Here is a 9,451-nt window from a genome sequence, read left to right on the forward strand (position 1 = left end):
TGGTCCTCTAAATGAATTTGATGTTTGTTTCTCCTTGTTCTTTACATATCTATGCTTCTTAAGGGAGGCGAAAAGCTTTGTATTATTCTTGCTTTTTATATATTTATTGTTAATTAACATATATCGTATGCATTAACATGTTATAATTGATAATGTGATAACCTTTGGATTGCTTAGAAGATTGGTGGATGAATGAACAACTCAAAGGTAAAAGGATCCGGAAAGAATATTGGTTGTCAGTTTCTCATGCTGGATATCTGTATTGGAATAACCACTTTTTAGCATCAGTTTATAGTAATTGAATATGGGCAGATTATATTATTCTCATATAGTCACTCCTGATCTACACTGCTAAGCACTTTTCACCCGTTCAGTTGATTTTTTGAAATTAAGTTGGGTTGCAACTTATTTTCGTCCATATTTTCGAACTGGCATTTTCATCAATCAGTGCTTCTTGTAATTTTGTATGTAAATATGTAATTTATGGCTTCTTTGTAGCTGGATTAGTTCAGTATACGATTTCCAATGCTTTTCCTTTGTATTATTGGAACTTTGGAATTGCATTTATGCGATGCTTCTTTTCAACCTGACTGCCATTTTCTCTTTTTCATTTTGTTATGGTGGTTATATCAATGTGGTGTTTGTTCTTCTGTATTTCTTGTTGATTCTACGGTATCTATGTTACCTAAAAGTGATTTTGGTCCTGTTCCACTAGGTTTCTTTCCTTTTCTTTTGGAAGCAAGTGATGTTAAGACCATATAAAGGAAATGAGCGGCAAATGATAATGGAATTGTAGTGTGGTATGGTTATTTTGTTCTCAATTTGTGCATTCTTTGACAACAAAGTAAAGGGATTTTCTTTGTAAATTTTGGGTTTTATAGTAGTTGTTCCTCGCAGTTAACGGAAGGGAAACTATATTGAGCGACTGAAAAACAACAAGTGGTGAATATATCTCCTGAGTTGTAGATTCTTCAGCAAGTTAAAATTGTGATAGGCAGACATTGGCCTCTTGGATTGGTTGAATATGATTCTGGGGTGTTATGATTCCATGGGATGGAGAGGCGCCTTTTGTTCTTCATTTTTTCTTCTCACCCTAGTCGAATCATCAAGTAGATCAGAGAAAATATTATTGTCGAACTTGGGTGCCGAAGAAGCGGTAGAATTCAGCTGGCCAGTATTAGTGCTAGCATATTTGTCTTTGTTGCTCTTGTCCTCTCTATGTACCTCATCTTTGAGCATTTAGCCTCTTATAATCAACCAGAGGTTTGTTATCATCTTCCTTTCCTTTTCTGGAAATTTTCATTTTCTTTTGGTTTTATGTTACCATTGTTTTTATGTTGTATGCTTCTATTTTGTGCCTTTTCTTCTTAACTTCAGGAGCAGAAGTTTTTAATAGGACTCATTCTGATGGTTCCTGTTTATGCATTGGAATCGGTATTACTACATTAACAGTCTATTTTTCTTCCCTCATCTCTACCCTTTTTGGCTTCACCTTTTTTTTGTATTTTTTATGGTTTTCTATCATTAATGGAAATATGTATTTTGTTAGTCATAAAAAAGTATTGTTGAAAATATTTGTAAATTTATATGAACTGTGTTCTGGATTTCTTTGGGTGCAGTTTTTATCACTGTTGAACTCAGATGCTGCTTTCAATTGTGAAGTTATTCGGGATTGTTATGAAGCTTTTGCGCTGTATTGCTTTGAGAGATATTTGATAGCTTGTTTAGGTATGCTAAGATGGCTTCTATTTCCTTGTGCATTGGCAACTAAGAGTTGGTTACAATAAATTAACAGATTATATTCTCAAAAAAGTACCTTTAAGATCTTCATTTTCTCATTTTATATTTCCTTTTTGAGTAGATATGTTTTTTTTCATTATTTTTCTGTTTTCCTTCATTTGTTTTCACTTTTTTCAGCATCAATAAATTGTGTAAAGAAATGTGTAAGGACTGCTTAACTGAAGAGTTAATATGTGCTTTGTTGTGCAATCAGTGGGCTCATCAAGCGTTATTGAAATAGGAAATTTCTTTGTTACATGGATAAGTTTTAAATTGTTTTTTTCACTTTTCGATTAAAGGTCTAGAAGATCCTCTTTTAGTGAAAATATTTAGACTTCCCCCCTACGAACGTTGAATTTGGTGGTTACTGCATATCTTTGACTTCTTATATAGGTGGCCCACTGGAATGGAGGTTTTATGGACGAACTGACTTATGATTATTTGAAGTTGTTGCATTCTTATGTAGACTGTTTGAGGCTTAGCTAGCATTTGTTTTATTTGTTAGTGAGATATCGTTGACTCTGCCTCTTCTAGTTTATCCTACAGTATTTACTGATGTAGCTCTTCTAGTTAGCCACATTACAAAATGAAATCTATTGCCCAGAAAGTTGCCTATTTGTAATTCTATGCGGTTGAAACTAGGTAGTTTGATGATTTTGTCTTGCAAGTAATATGATGTGTACTGGTTAGGTGATCTGAGTTATGACTTAAAAATTCTAATGTCTAACTTTTCTTTGTAATATACACATGTCTGGGATGCGTGCTTAGAGATATATAGTGACAAGCAAGCAACAGACTGCTTGGATTCAAACCATGAGTTTTACGATGGGTTTATAGATAAGTTTTGTAACCTCCATGTGGACTATTAGTGATACCATTGGGGTGTCGTGATGGAAATAAGGCTCTTGCATCATGTTACATTCTTCTTTTTCTTCCACATTTTACTAATACCATTTTCAGCTGGCAAAGCAATAATTAGCGTTCATTTTTATTTTTTTCCCCAATTTTGTTTTGACCTGTAAAAGATGGTGTCTGTAGGAGGGGAGGAACGTACAATTCAATTCATGGAAAGTCAGACGGTAGTCACTACTAGCACCCCACTTTTAGAAGATGCGTATTCATATGGAGTTGTGGAACATCCTTTTCCATTTAATTGGTTCCTGAAGGATTGGTATCTTGGTCCCAAGTTCTATCATGCTGTAAAGATTGGAATTGTTCAGTATGTATGTGTTTATATTTCTAAGAAGCTTTCATTAGATTATCTACTTTTTTATTTGAAATTTTACTGCCTTCCGGTTCTTATCAGTGCATCCATCTTTCAGATGATACTGAAGATGATCTGTGCTTTACTGGCAATGATTTTGCAATCCTTTGGAGTTTATGGAGAAGGAAAGTTTGAATGGAGATACGGGTGAGATATATGCATTTTCAGAATCTGAAAACTTTATTGCACATAAATAATTATCACGGATGGCTTAGGATTTCAAGTACATCATTTTAGTAGTTTTTTGGGGTGTCTATTATCATATGCTGAACTTAAGACTCCTCTTCTCTGGCAGTTACCCATACTTGGCCGTTGTTCTAAATTTCAGTCAGACATGGGCCCTATATTGTCTTTTACAGTTCTATGCTGTTACTAAAGATAAGTTGGAACCAATTAGACCTTTGGCCAAGTTTTTGACATTCAAGTCAATTGTATTCCTGACATGGTGGCAAGGTGTTGCCATTGCATTTCTTTTTTCATTGGGAGCTTTTAAGGGGTCACTGGCTCAGGAACTGCAAACCCGTATTCAAGACTACATTATCTGTATTGAGGTATGTTTTTAAACAACCTATCTTTGTTAATAGTTGGTTGCAAGAATTTATAACTTTTTTCTGTCTTTCCTTTGTTGGCAACATTTTTGTTGATCTGAAAATGTACTAGTCTAGATCAGGGATTTAAATAGCGTTTGTAGTCGCGTCGCGTTTATCGTGGTTGCGGACATAACGGATGCTATCGCGGTTACTGCGGGTATTGCGGTCGTGAATTTTTTTAAATTTCGCACAATTTATCCTAAAATATAATAATTATAATTATAATTATAATTTTTAGGAGTGACCAAAATAGTAGCAGTTTGAAAGTTTCAGTCAATTGAAAAATTTTAAAGTTTAGTGAGTAAAATAAGAGGTAAGAAAGTTAAGTGATGATTTATGTAGTTTACCCTAATTAAAAAAAAATAGAAAATGGGAGTAACTGAGTAACAGTGGAACGGCTTTTTTCCTCTTCTCACTTCTCAGGGTTTCTACTATTCTCAGGCAGGGGTTTCATTTTTCTCCGATTTTTTACACCTCGTCTCCTCCCCTGTTTTCTCTTTGGCCTCCACTTCTTAATCGCTTATTTTCCCACGGTTGAAGTTTGGTCGATTGAGCACATCTCTTTCTCTTTGGCCTCCCCTGTTTCTGCTTGTTCTTTTTTTTTGAAGACTTTTGCATAACAGGGATTAAGGACCGCTATTATCGTGATTCTGCTATCCACCGTGATTTTCCCGAATATTGGTTTCAGACGGTGGTGCTACCACGAAATAGCGGCCACTATTGCGGTTGCGCTCCACTATTTGAATCCCTGAGTCTAATATTTGTGCAGCTGATTAAGCAATGGTGTTTAGGTATTGAAAAGTTTGCTGTTGTTGGCCTCCACAAGATAATATGTTGCCTGATCATTACCCCCTTGTCACGTTCATTTTTCGGGTCCTGGTAAGGTATTATTTGTCCAGTCATATATTAGGCATTTTTACCGGTCCTGTTGTCAAGACCGAAACCTATGTTAAAACTATCCTCTCATATCTAACATATCCAAGTAGGCACAGTGATAGGATATCTTGACACTAAATGTAAGATAAAGCCTAGAGATAGTTAAACACTTGGATCCATGGCCGACGATCCTGAGTTTGAGTAGCATAGGACATAGGTTGGAAATTCCTGTATTAATATGTTACCTTACCCAAATTTAAACATGGTACCTTTAGCATTTAGATACATATTTGAGGCAGGGTTTTTTGCCAAATTTATTTCCAAAATTTAAAGTGATATTCTTGTGGGAGGTTTAAAGTAATGTTTGCAAAATAGATGGGTGTTGCTGCTGTTGTGCATCTCTCTGTCTTTCCCGCGGTACCTTACAAGCGTGGAGAAAGATGCGTCCGTAATGTAGCTGTTATGACCAACTATGCTTCTCTGGGAACACCACCAGACCCTGAGGAGGTCCAAGATTGTGAAAGAACTACTAGGATGCGCATGGATCGGCATTATGAAAGAGAAAAGCGTTTGAACTTTCCCCAAAGTGTCCGTGATGTGGTCTTGGGAAGTGGCGAAATTGTAAGACATCAATTTCTGCTTTTCTGGCTGGATACTTTTCCCCCTTGTTTTCTTATTTACTTGTTGGTTTCCTTGAGGTGAAAGTTCCTTTCCTATGTTTTGACTTGGTGAACCTTTTATCATATTTCTAGATTGTTGATGACATGAAGTATACAGTGTCACACGTTGTTGAACCAGTTGAAAGGGGAATTGCTAAAATAAATAAGACCTTCCATCAGATATCAGAAAACGTGAAACGCCATGAAGAGGAGCGGCGGAGGAACTCTAAGGACGACAGTTATCTTGTCCCCTTAAATTCATGGAATAGGGAATTTTCTGAAGCTATCGACAATGTAGTAGAAGGTAGTGCTAGTGACAGTGGTTTGTCAGCCACCGGCAAGAGACATCAGCATATCCAATCCCGGAATAAAACTGCAAGATAGTAATCTTCAGCCTGTTCATTACAATTGGAGTTTACGAAAAGGTATTTCAACAAATCTTTTTTCTGGACAATATCAAAGATGCTTTGCATGTACATGCAAATTTGAGTCGTCGTAGATTTTATTTTTCCCACTTTCCCCCTTTTAAATGCTTGGTTTGTAATTTGGATGATGACACGAGGGTGAAGAACTTCAGAGAATGGGTGAGCGGGGATATGACCTCCATACTTCTCTAACTCTAGAAAATGTATAGAGCAAGACCCTGACTGAACTGCAAAATTTTGCTGGGTATGGTAAATGTATAGACATCACTTTTATGAACAGGTGAAAATTATGATGTTATTATATACACCCCATTTTACAAGCTATATTTGCTTCCTGAATTTTGTTGCCGTTTCTCTGTCCAGTTGATATATAAATGCACATAATATTAGTTACCAGAGCTGAGACCTTATTTACGGCTTTTGTTTTGGTATAAATCATCTTTTAGTCCTTGAACTTGTTTACTATTTTCAAATTGGTCCCTGAACTTTTTAGTCTTATTTGTCCTTGAATTTGAAAACTTTTTATACAATTAGGTACCTGTCATTTCTTGTATTTTGTGCATTCCACTCGGTTTATTTTGTAGTACTAGAACTAATGAATGGAATTATGACATTTTACAAATGGCAGTTAACTAAAGCAAATTTTAGGTTTGAAGAAATTATTTGGTAGACTCCTACCTGTCATTCCTCGCAAATATTTTTTACGTCATTATTTCATTTCATTCTTACTTGGCTTGTTTTCCAAATTATACAACACTTATATATCAGATAATCCCATGTATATTACATGTCTAGATACATAAAACCAATGTAGCCGTCAAAGCAGATGTTGCTTACGATTGACGAGGCTGTTTACAGATGTGTGTTTCCATAAATAATAATAATAATAATAATAATAATAATAATAATAATAATAATAATAATAAAAGAGAAGCCAAACTACATATGCCTGTTCTTGCCTTTTTTTGTTTTGTTTTGAAAAGTGCCTGTTCTTGCCCTCTTCTCAGCCTCAGGTAGACTTTAACGTATACAATCGATAAAACTCTGCATATGTCTAGATAAAGCATTAAATCGAAGAACTAGAAGCCGGATGATACGTTAACGAACATCGACAGACATCCTCACCATGATTGAGAGGATCTGTTCCAGTAAAGGCACTAGTAATGAAATCAATGTCTGCAAGCGATGAAGTTTTATAGAATTTAAATTCAATTTCGTTCGATTTCAAGTTGAAATTAGTGTAGAAAACTAAAGATTTAGAGCGTAAATATTTGATATAACATGAAAACTAGATTCGGTTTACGTTAAAAGAAGATAAATATGATTCAACCACATTAGTAAAGATAGATGATAAAAATTAGAACATTTAAATAAAAATTCTATCACATTATAATTGAGATAGTGTGGAAAAAAATGCGTTTCGTCTAACAATATAATTGCAGAAATCTCTCTTAGAAATGAAAAGAAAAAGACATTCAAAGAAACTCAGGAAAATGTTATAAATTATAACTAGAACATAATCGCTAGAATATGCAAATTAATCAACATCAATCTTTTTTAAGCATATAACTATTAAAGTAGTGGTGTTAGGATGATCAATTATGGTGTTAACATACTGAAAACATTTATTTGATTATTTCCAAACACTTTTTTTTTGTGATAAATTTTAATTTCATTACCCAAAAGAAACCAAACCTGTTACACCCAAACAACACAACTCAAAACCTGTCCCACACTACAAGCACTCTGAGGACTCTTGCAACACAACTAGAGAAAACCAACACCTGCATCACAGCAAAAGAAAACCAACAAAAACAAGAAACTACGGACTACATTACAATGCCCTAAGCATCACATAGCCGAGAATTCAAGGAGTCAGCCCTGTCAATGCTCTTCCTGCTAAACTGAACACTAACCACCTTCTTGATCAAAGCCAGCAGATCATCAGCAGAGCGAGTCTCGCCTCTGAAAGTTCTGTAATTGTGCTCAGACCACACAAAGTACAAATGAGCGCTTCAAGCTACCTTCAAAATGCAAGAAATCAGTGATATTCCTTCAAGAAAAGTAACAATCCACTGCAACTCCTGATCCTAAGCTATAACAGGACGAGGAATATTACAATATCTCAAAACTCCCCCCATATCTCCTTCGAGTACATGCATGAAACCGCATAACACACAAGAACTGTCAGCAACAATGCCCCAACCAACAATCTATCCTTCATGTTAAGCCGTCCCAAAATCGCCAGCCAATAAATAATCTAGTGCCTAGGGACCATAAGAGGAAACCATATTAGTTTATGCCAGGGAACAATGTTACCCTTAATCCTTAACTCCGACCAAAGCCAAGAAGGCTAATCATGTTCGAGTTCGACACCACCAAGGAGGAGAAAAACTTGCTCTTTGCATTTAAGGATCCTTCTCATGTACCAACTAAAATGACTTTTACTCTCAGCTTGCCATAAGCTTATCCCCTTTATCACATAACAATGAATCTAAGTAACCCACAAGGACCCCTGCCCAGCCAAGATATCTTGCATAAGAGAAAAAAGGTAAGCCCTATTCCAACACTTTAAATCTCGTAACCTTAGACCCCCATCAACTTTAGGCAGACAAATCTAAGCCTAGCTGACCTTTGCACCCACAGACGAGGAATCAGAACCCTTCTAGAGAAATATGACATAAAGAAGCTCAATGCGCTTAACAACAACTTGGCGAAGAATGAGTTGCCGGCACCAAAAAATTGGTAATGCTAAGAATAAATGAACGAACAAGCTACAAATGACCAACCCAACTAAGGTGACGATGACACCAAAGTCCCAATTTGACTTTGATCTTCTTAATAAGAGGTAACAATCATTCTCATATAAATTTTTTGTAACAAGGGGAATCCCGAGATACCTAACAGGAAGGTGACCCATATTAAACTCGAAAAACACCCAGATCTGCTCCAACCAATCAACAGTGATCCTTATAGCAAACAACTCACTTTTGGCAACATTAAGCCTCAACCCAGACCATAAATAAAATTTCTCCAACACACTTAATCCCAATAACAGAATCAAGAGATCACTTACAAAAAATAAGTAAGTCATAAGCAAAACTCAAATGAGTTAACCCAATCATTTTACATTTAGTATGATACTGAAAAAATCCCTTTAGAAGTAAACAGGTCCAATTGCTTCGAAAGCATTTGCATGACCAAGACAAACATGTAAAGAGACAAGGGATCTCCTTGCCTGATGCCCCTACCACCTTAAAAAAAACCAACAAGATTGCCATTCAGGACAATCGAGAATCTGAGAGTGGTTAAACAAGCTGCAACCTAACACCTAAACTGCTCAGGAAAACCTAAAGCCTCAAGAATAACCAAAATAAAATCCCAACTTAGAGTGTCAAAAGAATAACCAGAGTAGTGGCATTAAAAGAATGCAACATACATGAGGAAGAGAAGAAAATTGAATAGCATAAATGAAATCCTCTCCCAAAACAGGCCAACCAACCTTGAAAAACAAAGAAATATACCCATCAGGCCTAGGAGCCTTGTCACTCTCCTGTCTGAAAATAACTTCTTTGATTTTAGAAGTATAAACCTCCCGAAAAAGAGACTCAAAGACACCAATAGACAACACATATTGAAGCAAATCTTTCAAAAATATTTACACTATCCCCTGACCTCTGGATCATGAGTGCCAACTAGGTTAGTGAAAAAATAAATTTACTGGAGAAGAAATAATAAATTTTGTTCACATATATTGCTTTGATGGTTACAACAAGGTTTTATACAATAGTTTACTAAGAGTCTTAGTTAAGGTAAGAGCTATAGCTAAGTTAAAATTATCTCTATCTATTATTAGGG

General features: G+C 35.7%; 1 pseudogene; it reads left to right on the forward strand.

The window, feature by feature from the left end:
- The first annotated feature begins 692 nt into the window (after window positions 1-692).
- On the forward strand, window positions 693-5,926 carry LOC120154371 (annotated as a pseudogene).
- The last annotated feature ends 3,525 nt before the right edge of the window (window positions 5,927-9,451 follow it).

The sequence above is a fragment of the Hibiscus syriacus genome, unplaced genomic scaffold, assembly GCF_006381635.1.
Source record: "Hibiscus syriacus cultivar Baekdansim isolate YM2019G1 unplaced genomic scaffold, ASM638163v2 tig00111128_pilon, whole genome shotgun sequence".
NCBI classification, from domain to species: Eukaryota; Viridiplantae; Streptophyta; class Magnoliopsida; order Malvales; family Malvaceae; genus Hibiscus; species Hibiscus syriacus.